The 15,200-nt window shown below is 45.8% G+C and overlaps 1 protein-coding gene across 20 annotated transcripts in view; it reads left to right on the plus strand.

The window, feature by feature from the left end:
- Positions 1 to 15,200, plus strand: part of LOC147571616 (uncharacterized) — a 624,145-nt gene that overhangs the window by 51,599 nt on the left and 557,346 nt on the right. For 18 of the 20 annotated variants that reach the window (XR_015247221.1, XR_015247224.1, XR_015247228.1 and 15 more), the window contains exon 1: positions 3,329 to 3,467. The exons of 1 other annotated variant lie outside the window; for it this stretch is intronic. The gene's annotated coding sequence lies outside the window, so the exon portion shown is untranslated. Of the gene's footprint in view, positions 1 to 3,328; positions 3,468 to 4,390; positions 4,527 to 15,200 lie in introns of those variants that run through there. One more of the 20 variants, XM_086696186.1, reaches the window with a different exon arrangement.

The following is a 15,200-nucleotide window of genomic DNA, read 5'->3' on the forward strand; positions in this document are numbered from 1 at the left end:
TTAAAAATGCAGTTTTCTGATCCATGAGCCTTCTGGAGCTGGGGTCTTGGAATGTGAGGTTTTATCAACCCCAACCCCAGAGATTCTGATATAATTAAAGAAATTCTGATATAATAAAAGAAAAGTAAATCCACCCTTCTAATATGTATCCAGAATTAGTAATTCTATACTACAGTAAGAATAAAGAAAACAAGTTTTGTTTCTTTGTTCTCTTGCATTGTTCTTTTTTATTTTGCTATTTTTGTATTTTATAAACATTTATCACAGATTGAAGTTGGAAACAAAGCTGTCCTTTCTCCTTTAATAATAATCACTAATATTTATTAAGCATTCCCCATGTGCCTGACACTATTCCAAATGCTTTACAGGTGTTAACTAATTCAATCCTTACAACAACCCTATTAGGATGGCCTTATTATTATCCCTATTTTAGGTTGAGTAATGGAAAAGTTGGGTTTCAAACCCACATATGACCGACCTGGAGCTCCCGTTGTCAAGCAGGGGCCTCTTGGCTCCACGAAAATGCAGTAAATATCCCACATCTTCCAGAAAACTCTCTAGACTACTCTGACTGACCACATCAACCTTAATGACAACGCTTACGTTCCATTTTCCATATTGTGGTCTGCATCTAGTTTCCCCCCCCAAATATATACCAAGCACTTTTTGGATGGCCAGCCTTGTGCTATTCATTTCCCCTGCACTGTTCCACTTTGCTGTACATTCCCTGGGATGTTCTCTAGTGCCTTTGGTATATGTATTGACTTTCTCTCCAAGGACATTACGTGCACTTATGAGGGCAGAGTAAGCCGTTACTCTCTGCACTGCTGCCTTACCTGGGGCCCTTTGCTGCTGTCTACATGGAACAGACAGTATTGTGCAATGGTGAGGGAGTCTTCAGATCTGAGTTCAAAGACAGGTACAACCACCTCTAGTTTCATATTCTTGGGCAGGTCAATGAACCTCTCTGACCCTTAGGTTTCTCCTCTGCAAAATGCAAGTCCATTAACTCAACAGACATTGAACGAGCTACTGTTGTGTGGCACGGGCTGATCAAAGTCGGTGTAGACCCTGAGCTCATGGGGCTTCTAGTCTTCTCCCTTTTCTCCCAGGAGAACTAAATGGGATAATACCAAGTAAAGTGCTTACTCAGGTCAGGTCTTGGGGGCATGTAATAGCTGCTCAACAGATGTCAGTTATTCATTCAATACAGTCTATTTAATTAGAAGCAAGCAGTCCACTCAACACCAGAAGAAAATTTAATTACTTCACACCACACAGATGTAATATTATACACCACTCCATCTCAAGCCTTTACTATTCAGTTCTTGCTTTGCACTTCATGTCCATAGCAGCTATGCCAGGGCCTGGGAAAACAAGTGAGCCTTCCCTCCCCAACCCTGTCCTTCTTTTGTAGGCTGGTGATCTGTCAGAAGAAGAAGGAGAAGGAGAAGGAGAAGGAGGAGGAGGAGGAGGAGGAGGAGGAGGAGGAGGAGAAGAAAGAGGAGGAGGAGGAGGAAGAGAAGGAGGAGGAGGAAGAGGAGGAAGAGGAGAAGGAGAAGGAAGAGGAGGAAGAAGAGGAGGAGAAGGAAGAGGAGGAAGACGAGGAAGAGGAGGAGGAGGAGAAGCAGAAGCAGAAGAAGAAGAAGAAGAAGAAGAAGAAGAAGAAGAAGAAGAAGCAGAAGCAGCAGCAGCAGCAGGAGGAGGAGGAGGAAGAGGAGAAAGAAGAGGATGGGGGCACCTGGGTGGCTCAGTCAGTGAAGCCTCTGACCTCAGCTCAGTTTGATCTAGGAGCTGATGGGTTTGGTGGGTTGGAGCCCCCCCTCCCCTCCACATCGGGCTCTGTGTTGACAGTTCAGAGCCTGCTTCGGATTCTGTGTCTCCCTCTCTCTCTCTGCCCCTCCCCTGCTTATATGTGCAATAAACATTTAAAAATTAAAAAAAAAAATAAAAGAAGAAAGAGGAGGAGGAAAAATGCCAAAACCAGGGTTAGGGAACTGGTCTCTTTCATATACTGACATTGATGTATCAACCAAACTTTCAGCAAAGTGCAGAGGTATGATATAATTGTGTAGTCTCAAGACAATTATTTAAAAAAATAGATTTAGCTTTAAAAATGAATTCATAGCATATAGAGAAGTGGTCCGGCAATAGGACGCACATGCAAGGGTGTTTGGGAACTATTTTTTGTCAGTGCCGACAGTGCATCTCCCCTCCGGTGCGCTACTCCTCAACTCATTTGGAGATGCTGTGACCATCCCAATAGCAGATCCTTCCTGAATGGTCCTCCCTTCCTCCTCCACCCTTCTCTCGTTTGCCACATCACACTCGGTATCAGATCAAGCTGCAATCTCTGTCTTGTCACTTAGCAGCTATTTTGAGTTAACCTCTGGAGTTTCTGCAGGAGTAGAGCAGAATAAAACTCTCCTGAATCAGGACCGTTCTGGACGGAAAATGCCAGGCACGGAGTAGCCTTTTATTCTCTTTTTTACTCTACCCACCCCCCCTTCTCCTTCCTTCTTACTCTTACTTCCCTCTCTCCCTTTTTCCTTCCTTCTTCCCTCCTCCCCTCCTTTCTCCTTTTCTCTCTTTCAAGAAAAGCCACCAGGTTCGCGGGAATCTCAGAGGAAGTCCTTAGCCAGACCCACTCCCGTTCCAGATTAGATCCCCAGCTTCCCGCGGGCGCCCATGCCTCATCCCCTTTATTCTAAGGTCAGCGAGGGCTTGGGATGTTTGAAGCCTGGGAGGCGAACAGAGTCCCTCCCCGCGCTTTTCTGACTCGGAGCCAGAGATGGAGAGGCGCGGGCTCGCGCCCCCTCCCTTTCCCCCACTTTCGGCAGCGCCAGCCGCTCCGCGCCCCTTGGCACCAGCGCCTTTTCTCTGTCGGGGAAGGCGAGCCCAGCCCGCAGCCGCGCGGCGGGGGCCGAGGGCGCCTCCTCCCTTCCTCCCGCTCCCCTCCCCTTCCTCCCCTCCGGATACAATGACTGGGCCGGAACAGCGCATCAGCCGAGTCTCATTGGCAGCGGCCGCCCCAGCCCCCGGAGAGGCGGCGGGAGGGGGCAGCTGGGGAGAGAGGAGCCGGGAGCCGGGGCTGACAGCGAGGGCGGGCGGGCAGGACGGAAGGACGGGAGGACGCGAGGCAGGCGGCCGGGGCACAGCTGTTAAGTGTGGATCAAAGCGAGGACGCGCGGCGAGCGGCGGCGGGGGCGACGAGCGGCCCCGGGCCGGGGATGCGGCGGGCGCCGGCGGTCCAGCGAGCCCGGGAGTCGGGCCGCGCGGCTCACGTGCTGTGCAGGAGCTTGGGCCGAGAGGAGAAGGAAGAGGAAGGCAGGCGCCCGGGAAGGCGCTGCGCAGGGCGGAGTTGCTTGCACGGCTGGCTCCGAGCCGGTCGCCAGGTCCCGCGCGGTGAGCCACCGAGACAATAAAGTAGCGGTCGGCAGCCGCAGAGCGAGGAGGCAGCAGAGCAGGTAGGGGGGCGACTGCCAGGGGTGCCCAGCTTGCTGCGGGGGGTGGGGGGGGGGTTGTGCGACCGCGAGCGGCGGCCACCTCGGGCGCTGAGCGTGCGCCTCGGGCGCAGCGCGCGTCCGGGGACCCCCAGCGGAGGTACGGGGCTCCGGCGCTCGCGCGGGTAGGAAACCCCGCCCACGGCTCCTGGGCTCCGGCTACCTCCGCTGGAGGCCCCGGAGCACTTGGCGCGGCGCTTTGAGCGCTTTGGTGGTGTGGGGCCAGGAAGTTTGGCGGTTTCGAGGCGTTGGCGCTGGTGGGGTTTGTAAATGCGCCGCCAGGGACCATGTGCTTTGGTTGTTGCGCGTTCGTGGGAGGTGGGAGAAACGCTGATGAATCCCAGATACTTTCAAAAGGCAGGGAAAGGACTGGCGTTAGGAGAGGATACTTGGGGTTTGGTTTGTCTGCCCCTTTTAACTAGGCGTGTCTGATCCTAGCCGCTTCTCTGTTGGAAAGGCTGTGTGCGTGTGGATCGCCCTCTATCAATTTTCTGGAGTATTTCACCTTTCACCTTCGTGTGTGTGTGTGTGTGTGTGTGTGTGTGTGTGCGCGCGCGCGTGTCGGGGGAGGGGACAAAGATGATGTTTTTGGGAAATGCCATTCGGTTTGGACTGGAAGGTAAACTTACTTTGCATTGAATGCCCTATGCTCCGAAAGAAACTACTGAGCAGTGATTGGTGTTGTTGACAAAAGGGGTGAGAGCTGGTCTGAAATCTTCCCCGAGCCTGAGAAAGCAGCCGCAGGAGGAGGTCTCTCGCGCTCTCCTTTGTGTGGACGCTTCCTTCCAGATGTGAGAGGGTTGGGCTGGGCGCTCCTGGGTGGGGTAATAATTATCCCGAACATTCCTGCGATCTGCTAGGACTTGTAAACATACCAGAGCCAACTCCTCTGAACTTTTGCAAACCAACTTGGTCTGCTTGCCGGTGCCCAGAAGGCTGCGTCTGGAAGGTGGCCCCTTCAGAAGAAAGACTGCGGAGTGCTGACAGCAGCAGGCTTTCCGGAAAGCTGGTGGATCCACAAAGGTTAGCTAGTATTTGCCCCAGAAATTGACCAACCAATTTGGAGGATGTGTGCAAGGTTTTAACGCAATCCCTGACATGCTGCCTCCCGTCCTCAAGAGAATGCATCTGTGGAGCTTCCAAATCAAATATCTGGAGGAGAAGAAAAGCAGCTTCACCTTACTTAACCTCCTCAGGCGGCACTTTCATGTGCCATACACATGCTGTTAAGAATGGTGGTTGACAGCTTATTGTGTGTCGGGCATCCCAGTGGGCACGTTTTGGGCATTATAAATAGTCCATGGAGTGGTAAGCTGAGCGCAGAGGGAGGTTAAGTAGCTTGCTGTAAGTCACACTGGTAATTTGGAGTTTACAAGACATCTGATTCCAGATGCCGGGCTCTAAAGGGGATGTGCTGTAATGGCATTGATGATGACGAAGAAAATAATAGTAATAACAATAAGTCCCTCATATATTTTTCATTAGATTACATAACATGATGGTGACTGACCTAAAGTAAATACTCAGTATATATTTTGGTCTCTAAATTAAATGTCACAAACTAGGTGATGGTTATATTGATAAGTCTATGATGCTTTTTTCTTTTTTATATATCTGAGAATTTTGTAATAACAAGTAAAGCACAACTACACACACACACACACACACACACGTTTGAACAATGCTTACATTTCTTTTTTTTAAATTTTTTTTTCAACTTTTTTTTTTTTAATTTTTTTTTTCAACGTTTATTTATTTTTGGGACAGAGAGAGACAGAGCATGAACGGGGGAGGGGCAGAGAGAGAGGGAGACACAGAATCGGAAACAGGCTCCAGGCTCCGAGCCGTCAGCCCAGAGCCTGATGCAGGGCTCGAACTCACGGACCGAGAGATCGTGACCTGGCTGAAGTCTGACGCTCAACCTACTGCGCCACCCAGGTGCCCCAATGCTTACATTTCTTAAAAGAGGGCCAGAAGAATTCAGGCAATTCCAAGGACTTACTGCCCAGGAGAGGTTAATCACTTCTTTATGACATCTGCAAATATTAATCAGACACTTTGGTTGCTTAAATTCAGTAATGCAGGTGGAATGTATTTGAAAAATATAATGAGGGAAAATGAAGAAATCTACCTAAAATGCCATTTTAGTGAGGTTTGAGTTTCATTATTGCTGGGAAAATCTCAGAAGTCGCTTCTCCTGGGTTATGCAAGTGATTGCCTTAAACCTCACCCTGCTTGGAGATGAGTAAATTTTCTTCTTAGTGGCAGGACAGTTCTTGACTTCTCAAACAGGCAGACAGTTGTGCTTGAACCTAATAATCTAGAATAATTTCGGGGGAGTTAAAGCTACAGCCACTCCAGAGTGTAAAAGCAGCTAAAGTTTTCTCAGTATTGTTTACTGTCATCACTGGCCTGTTTCTAGCCAGCATGAGAATCCTTGTTCTCCATTTGATTTCACAGATTTAATCAAGATTCCGCATTGCTTTGAGCAGACAAAAAGGAAGTTTTGGCTAACTGAGAATACAAATAAGGTACATGGAAAACAGTTAACAAAAAAATACCCTGTCTTATACAGCCTGCAGTGATTGTCTAAAATTTCAGGAACTCTTCATAGTTATTTTACACACAGTACACACATAAGTGAAGGGTTGAGGCTTGCACTGCAAGTGACCTCCCTCTCTCTCTCCATCTCTTTCCCTTCCTCCCTCTCTCTTCCTATCTCCCTGCCTCCCTCTACATCTGCCCCAGAGATCTGATCTTATCATGAACACATTATTTTTACATACTCAGTAAGTGCTGAGGCTCACTGGAATTACTATCTTCAGCCTATAGATAAATAAATCATATAACTGAGCTCACCAGTTAAGACTTAGGTGTCTCTCTCTCTCTTTTTTTCTCAATGTATCTCTCATCTCTCTCTTTTTAGATATGATTTTTATTTTGTTTTAGAAGATGCTTTTTTTAAAAGTAATTTATTTATTTCTGGGTCATTAAGATTTCTCTTTCCTCTTCTGGTAAACATGTGCCCTGGGTAGTCAGAAATGGTAAGGTAGCAGTTTTCTATTGCTAGATGCTTGATTTAGGGGCCAAATCCTATTTTCCTCAATGATCTGATTGACCAAAATTATCATGATGTTTCTTATCTCATTTTTTTCTGGTACGATCCTTTTTTAAGCTAATCGCACAAGGCAATGTTTTCTGAAATGAAGATCATGAGGGCCGCCTGGGTGGCTCAGGCGGTTGAGCTCTTGGTTTCAGTTCAGGTCATGATCTCACGGTTCATGAGTTCAAACCCCGCATCGGGCTTTGTGCGGGTAGCACAGAGCCTGCTTTGGATTCTCTGTCTCCCTCTCTCTCCACCCCTTCCCCCGCTAGCTCTGTCTCTCTCCAAAATAAATAAACATTAAAATGAAGGTCATGAAATCGATTTAGTGGGCTGCAACCAGTATTTTTTTTTTAAAGTATAACAGGACAGAAAATATCAGCATCATCATATGTTAGTAAGTGTTCTGTAGTTTCATGAAACTTTGAGTCAGTTCTGTAACTGGGGCTGCATGCACATTCTGGGTTGCAGTATAAAATGTAATTCTTACCATGAGTTGCTGTCTAAAAAGTGGAAAGCTACTGCCGCAGGGTGTATTTTCATAAGTGACAAACACCCAATTCAACTGGAATTAGGAGATACATATCTATACAGATATGTATATAAATATGTATGTAAATTTTTTTCATATATACAGGTTCAAGTTACTGAAAGATACATACTTAGAACTGGCCCCAAGTGCATCGTGTTCAGGGCTAAACAATGACTTCAGAATCTGATTTCTTCCTTTGGGTCTTCAGCTCTGTCTTCCTCTTTTTTCCTCTGGGTATAGGGTCCCTGTCGGGTGACTAGCTGACTATAGCAGTGACTAGTTTACACGATTTTCAGTTCAAGTCCAACAAAAAAGGATAGACCTCCTTTGCCCAGGTGTTGAACAAAAAGCCTCAAAACTAGTTCTGACTGGCCTGATTGGCATGGTTTGGAGGGAAGCCCTGTGCCAAATGACTTCTGCAGAGGTTGAGGTCTTTGCCTTGTGGTGGAATCTCACCCAGACCACATGGACTGTGGGTGGCAGAGGGCTGGACCTCCAGATGAATACAGTTGCTGGATAAAGGGGAAATGGATGCTGAGGAAATCAAATACACATTTGTTGAAACGTACAAGTGTCTGACTCAGTGAAAGGGGATTTCTGTTCTCCGTGATGCCCGAAAGAATGGAGGCTGAACTGAATTATACTGAGGCACATAGGTTATCAATATGACTTCTCATGTATGCAAGGAAAGCCTTAGCTGTCACTTTTAACCTAGTCAATACCAGGACTTAGGAGATCACAATGCAGAACAGGTCAAATTGATAGCGGTTGCTCTGCTTCACAATGGCACTGAGGGGAAAAAAAAGGCAGATATATTGATTAAAAATCCACTACAGACCCTAAACCTCTTGCAAGGGGTGGTCTTGACCCTTCTTGCGTTTATGTGCGAATCTTGGAAGGCGGCGTTTATTTTAATCACTTGGCTGCACTAATGTGGTGAAAGTAGTTGTTGAAGTGGTGTCTTTCAGCAAATTGTCTGAAGAATACACCTCCTTGAGGGCCAAGGCCAGTGAGTTTTCTGCTCCACAGCTCGTCAGCCTTGAGATATTTATCTGGGTCTATGTTACTCTGCCCTTGGGGATGTGCTGCTTTTAATTATCCTCTGCCACTTCGTGTACAATTATCCAGTGGGTAAGGGGGCCCTAATTGTGTGCGGCTGCGGAGATAATGTGCACTCACAGCAGAGGTTCCCTCGAAGTAGGGGACGGATCATGCTGGCTTGCCCGGGTCAGTCCTGGTTAATGCCTCCGCCTCCAGTTTGGATGATAAATTATATGGTCACCTCACATAGACTATTTTAGGGGACCGTGATTAGAGGTCTTTTTAATAGATAAAGAATTCCTTTCACCAGGCAAGATTAAATGTAACATTTAAGGATGGATGCTTGTGTGGTTAAAGTAAAAAGGAAAGCAAGAATGTGGTTACCAGAAAGGTCATGATAGTGTAGTGATTCTTAACCCAGAATGATTTTGGCCCCAAAGGAACCCTTGTCAATGTCTAGAGAAATTGCTGCCATTTATTGTTGCCCTTTGGGGAAGGTGCTGTAGGCATCTAGCATGTGGAAGCCAGGGAGGCTGCTAAACATCCCACAATGTACAGGACAACCCCCAGAACCCAGGATGTATATAGTGTTGAGGATGAGAAAGCCTGGTATACTAGTTATATTTGAGGAGGAGGGAGAGAAAGTGTCTAGGAGCTTCTGAGGCAACAGAGTGATGGATACGTGGCTGTTTACGTGGAGATTATAGTGAGTTGTGTAGTTCCATTTTGTTCATTTTTCATGTATGTCATACTTAAGAATAAAAAAAAACTTAAAAAAAATAAAGAGATGCTCACCATAACTGCAGGATAGGATGGACATCCCGATGCCTATGAGGGTCCTGTTCAGATGTGAAGGCTCAATAAATAATAGTAGAGAAGAGCTAATGGTAACAAGACCAGCTCACATTCCCTAAGCATTCACCTGTGCTGGGAATTGCTTTGCCAGGATCCCATCATATTTGTTGAATTGACAAAGTCTATGTGTTGACCAGTATTTTACAGAAAGACAGAATGAGTTTGGGTTAGGGACACTGGCTCTCGAGTCAGATGACCTGCCCTCAAATCCAGTTGCACCACCTATGGAGTGTAGGACTCTGAGCAAGTGGCTTACCCTTTTTTGTGCCTCACTTCTCTCGTCTATAAAATGGGGAGAGTAGGAGTTCCTACCTCATTGGGTTATTGTGAGGATAAAATGACAGTGTAAAGTGTTTCATCCAGTGCCTGCTACGTATTAAATACCCCATAAATATTAGCTATTATTATTTTGGAGGCCAAGAAGAAACATTAATAGCTATATTTTTTTATTGGACACTATGTGCTAGATTTCAGTCTAAGCATTTTTCAGCCATCCTTTTCTTTATGCTTGCAAAAATCCTCTGATATAGGTGTTATGTACGTTTATCACTCCCATTTTATAGATGAGGAAAATGGAGACTTGGTGAAATTAGCAAATCATGGAGACTTAATTTCAACCCGAAGTCGTTCTGACTGCAGAGCCTCTGCTCTCAGGTATTATGTCCTTTTGTGAGATCTGAAAGGGAAACTTGAGATCAGCTAACCCACAAAAAATCAGCTAGTCCCAAAGAGAGATGTGATTTGGCAAGTTATTAAGGGATGGTGCAGGGCCAGAACCCAGGTTTTTTGCCTCCCACCATCTTCCAAAACCATCTGTGTTTTGCAGACAAATGCATCTACCTCACAAGGCAACTATGGTGGGTGGGAGCAGACCCAGACCAGGGACACAGGGTCTGGAAATGTGGAGATGTCTTCTAATTCGGCTACAAAGTAGCCCAGGGCTGTGTTTGCCGAAGTGGGCTAGGTGTACCCCTGGTGGTGTTTGAGTTAATTTTAGATGATAGATGGAGAATTATTTTACTTTGATGGTTGCTTGTTTATTTTAATGTGCACCAACATATTTTTTTTCCACTTAGACCTTCAACACTTATTAAAGAATGTATTTCTTTCTGCCTTGCTGAATAAACTGTTGACAGACTGCATATTACCACTTAGGATAAGGCTTAGGATATGACATTTACATAATGTCAATGTAAAATAATTTTAAAATATTTGTTAGTGGGGCGCCTGGGTGGCGCAGTCGGTTAAGCGTCCGACTTCAGCCAGGTCACGATCTTGCGGTCCGGGAGTTCGAGCCCCGCGTCGGGCTCTGGGCTGATGGCTCAGAGCCTGGAGCCTGTTTCCGATTCTGTGTCTCCCTCTTTCTCTGACCCTCCCCCGTTCATGCTCTGTCTCTCTCTGTCCCAAAAATAAATAAAAAACGTTGAAAAAAAAAATATTTGTTAGTAACAGAGTGTGGGTGGTGCTGAAAAATGGCTACACCCCCAAAGGGAATCTGCCAATGATGGAAGTCTGGGAAATACCAGACTAGAGAATGTGTCTCCAGCATGGTGCTCTTGAATCCCTTGGGGATCAGATTCTGATTCAATAGATATTGGGTGGGAGCCTGAGAGTCTGACGAGCTCTCAGGTGATGCTTCTGATGCTCATCTGTGGACCATACTGTGCCTAGCAAGGGATCAGAGAACCTAGAAGGTTCGTGGACATGTGCTGGGTGTTGTGGGAGGGTCAGAGATGGGTAAGGTAATCCCCTGCCTCCCAGGAGCTTAATCTAGTTGGGGAGAGAGGATGTGAGTGGGCCAGGGAGGTCTGCAGAGAAAGCTTGGCGGGAAGGGAGAGGTTCAAGTACAGGTGCAGGTCTGCCCAGAGCTGCTGCAGCAGGATGGCAGGAGGGGAGGAGGGGGATGTTTCCCTTCGGCCTGAAAGATGTGTGGCAGCAAGTGGAGAGTTCCAAGACAGGCTTGCCAAGCAGGAGGAAGGGTGCGAGTAATAAGGAAGACTCTAGAAAATGCCTCTATATGCAAAGTGGAGATTTCCACAATAATGGGATCAACACAGAATTAGTCTGGAACGTTCAGTTAGAATAACCTGCCTGGGGATGTCTGAGTGGCTGTCGGTTAAGTGGCTGACTTCTCTTCAGGTCATGATCTTGTGGTTGGTGAGTTCAAGCCCCACGTTGGGCTCTGTGCAGACAGCTCAGAACCTGGAGCCTGCTTCAGATTCTGTGTGTGTGTGTGTCTCTCTCTCTCTCTCTGCACCTCCCCTGCTCACGATCTCTCTCTCATTGTGTCTCTCCAAAATAAATAAACATTAAAAACAAAAAAGAGAGAATAACCAGTTTCTTCAAAGAATAGGCCCCTGCCTAGAAATAATAGTCCCCCTTTTCTTGAGTCTCCAGAAGTGCCAGGCATTTGCCATGTGCTTTTTGTACAGTGTGTGGCACCCATCTCCACAGTGACCCTCAGTACCCCGCACTTTACAGGAAGAAACGAAGGCCTGGAGGGGCTGTGTGACTTGTTCAAAATGCACCCAGCTGGTAAGTGACAGACCCGGAATTTGAACTTGGAACAGAGTCTGGGCTGTTTGACACAATCCTGCGAGAGACTCTGCTCTTTGTGATCCCTGACAGTTTCAGCCTGAGAGGTCTAGCTTTCTCTCCTGAGAGCATACCTCCCAGGAGCTTCGTATGGCCCATCGTGCTTCAAATGAGAGTATTGCCCCCTGAGACAGATCCTCAGCAAACATCCAACATTGTCAAGTGGTGTATCCTTCATTGTTATTTATACAAGTTTATTTTTCTTGCTGCCTTGCTAGATAAGTTATTAACAGACCAGAGTTTTTGGCATTGTGACCATAAATTAGAAATAAGTTCAAAAATGCATCCCTCCACCCAAATAAACACTGGCTGTTTTGTTACAACAAGGAGGCACTTTCCTTTGGAAATCACCAACTAGCCTAGATAGACAGTTATTGGAAATAATTATGCCTCCGCCACAGCGTGGGGCCAGTCACAGCCCCGCCTGATTCAAAAGGTCTTTCTGGAATACCAGCATCCATCTTCCAGCTGGTGCTTATAACAGCCAACAGCGTCTGTAGGGGACCCGACAATGGACGCAGCCTGAGGATTGTTTCCAGGCTTCCCTTGTTGGACCTGACCGAGCCCATCCCATCAATACGGTCATTGTAAAAGAGCAGGAGGACCATATGCAACCCGAAAGGGAGGCGCAAAGCTCACAGAGCCACCGTGGTCCTGGTTCATCCAGGTTTAATAAATGGTACAATTATGCCAGATGAAGGAGGAGCTGGGGAGAAAAAAGGGTTGAGAAACAGGAAGGCCAGTTCTAATCTCATCTCAGCCGCCAACTGACCTGATCTGTGTTAATTAGCTGTCTGAGTTTGTCAAGTGGCTGGTGACACTTGAGGTTGCGTCCGTCCTAACCCTTTACACTACGAGCCATCAAACGTGTGCCCCGTGTGCCTTATCTGCCCCTGTTGTATTATTATCATTTTTTATTTTTAAGTCCCAGATAAATGTGTTTAAAATAAGTGCATTTACAAAGGGCTTCCTTATCAGCAGTGTGTTGGTGGAACAATTCAGTAAAATTATTTGCTGTGCAGTAAAAGTAATATTTGGCATAACTTGTCATCAAGTAACCTTTCAGTATTGAGGCAAAGATCAAAACATTAGGGTAGCGTAGCTGTTTTGAGAAGCTGGGAAAGATAAGGGTATTTGAGGCCATCACAAATGAACTAATTGCATCCATTTAAATGGACAAGTTGAAATGCAAGATCCTGATCAAGTAATGAATACCATGTGCCCCTAGACTGGGAACAACGTAGAGCCTCAGCCCAGTGGGGCCATAAGATGTAAATTGAGGACATAGCATGGTAATTTGCTCCAACTGTGCTAAATTAATTCAATGCATTTTGAAGTGAAAAAAAAAAAAAAGTGTGTTATATACCTTCCTGTTCTCAATCCAGCTGAATTGTCACTGCCTACAAAAAGGGGAGTGTCCTGTTTTCTCAAGGCCAAAGTTTGACTCAAACAAACGAAGAGTCAGAAATCATTTTTTGCAGCGATTCAGCTGCTTTGAGCTGTTTGGATCACGAGTGTTTCTTGTACTTTGTATCAGGAAGGCTTAATTACACCTGGAAAAAGCATACCAGAAAACTATCGCTAGTCTTTTTTTAATTTTTTTTTTTCAACATTTATTTATTTTTGGGACAGAGAGAGACAGAGCATGAACGGGGGAGGGGCAGAGAGAGAGGGAGACACAGAATCGGAAACAGGCTCCAGGCTCTGAGCCATCAGCCCAGAGCCTGACGCGGGGCTCGAACTCACGGACCGCGAGATCGTGACCTGGCTGAAGTCGGACGCTCAACCGACTGTGCCACCCAGGCGCCCCGCTAGTCTTTTTTTAGACCTCAGTGAAAAGATTTGAAAATGATCAAGATAAAGGCTATTTAAAAGTTGATAGATTGTCGACAAGTGTTCATACTATTCGGTAAATACTTTCACTATAATGATAAGGGGGGCTGTGCAACTGTGTCCTCTTTCAGAGTATACAAGGCAAACTTTCTTCTTCTCACTTCTTATACAGTTTCATTTATCTGGGGTTGTCAAGGAATAAATAATCTGTTTCACTAAAGTGATTTTTCCAGGTGATTACAGCTTACCTCTGCCTACCCACATTATTTTTTTGCTCGAATTATTTTTGATGAAAACATGGCACATGCTTTTTTACTTTTTTTACACGGAGTATATAAATGTGGGTAGATGGTTCCCGGATTTGGGCTCCTCATGGCAAACACCGCGTTTTGTTCCTTGCCATCATCCTGTTACTCTTTGACAGCTGAATTGTGGAGCTGAGTGCCTCTGTATAAATAATCACCGATTTTTATTCTCTAACAGTAACTGGTAGCCCTAATCACACGGTTTCTCCGAGTAGTCAGCAAACCCCACGTGGGGTGCTAGGAACTTCATGTACATTATAGTCTTGGCTAATCTGCCTAACCCCCAGGAAATGAGATTATTCTTCCTGTTTTACAGGTGAGAAAATTGAAGTTTAAGAAAGTAGTAGTAAGCAGTAGGGCTGGGATTTGAACCCCTGTCTCTCCATGAGGCATGCTTGTTGATAGCTCTTATGAGAGTTGCCTCTTGCTCTCTTTCTCTTCTCTGCCTCAGTTTGGGTATTTGTGTCTGTCCCCTTGCTTTAAAGACTTCCGCTGAGTTAAGTTTGCAAGATTAGGTGTCTACCTTTTTTACGGGTATCTGTTTCCTTAAATGGGGTTCTGAGGGTACTTTTGCTGATTCCTAGATTCCCAGATACATCCTGCACAGTTGCAGTTTCTGGAACTCTAACCTGTGAATTCACCACTGTGTATGCTAAGGCTTTGGGGGGATTAGAGGATTTTCTGCATTATGATTAAGCAACATAATCAAGAAACCTGCCATCAGGAATGCTTGGTGAGTCCAGAATGCAGGGGTCAGCAAACTTTCTGTGAAGGGCCAGGGACTAAATGTATTAGGCTTTGCAGGCCATATGGTCTGTGTTCACTTACTTAACTCTGTCTTTCTAGGGCAAGAATTGTCACAGACAATACATAAAATAATGGGGGAAGCTAAATTCCAGTAAAACTTTATTTAGAAAAACAAGCAATAGGCAGGAGTTGGATGATGGGTCTAGTAGTTTGCTGACTCCTATTATAATGGGGGAAAGGACCACCAGTCAGGATATTTTATTTATTTTTAATTTTTATTTTTATTATTTTATGTAAATATTTTTTAAAAGATTTTTCATTTATTTTGAAAGAGAGAGCATAAACAAGGAGGGGCAGACAGAGAGGGAGACAGAGAATCCCAACAGCGCAGAGCCCGATGCAGGGCTGAAACTCACGAACCGTGAGATCGTGACCTGAGCTGAGATCAAGAGTCAGACACTTAATGACTGGGACACCCAGGCGCCTCCCAGTCAGGATATTTTAAACGCCTAACTAGGTAGGTAGTTCAGAGACAGTGAGTGTAGAATGAGTGGTGGTTAGGCCCATGGACTCTGGAGCTAACTGCCTGGAATTTGTCTCCTCACTCTGCCACTAACTATTCGAATGCAGGCAAACATCCTAATCTCTCTGTGCCATGGTTTTCTTTTAAGATTAGGAAAATAATG

Source organism: Puma concolor, unplaced genomic scaffold, assembly GCF_028749965.1.
Source record: "Puma concolor isolate L17-30 unplaced genomic scaffold, mPumCon1.1.hap2 unalloc_scaffold_14, whole genome shotgun sequence".
Classification (NCBI taxonomy): domain Eukaryota; kingdom Metazoa; phylum Chordata; class Mammalia; order Carnivora; family Felidae; genus Puma; species Puma concolor.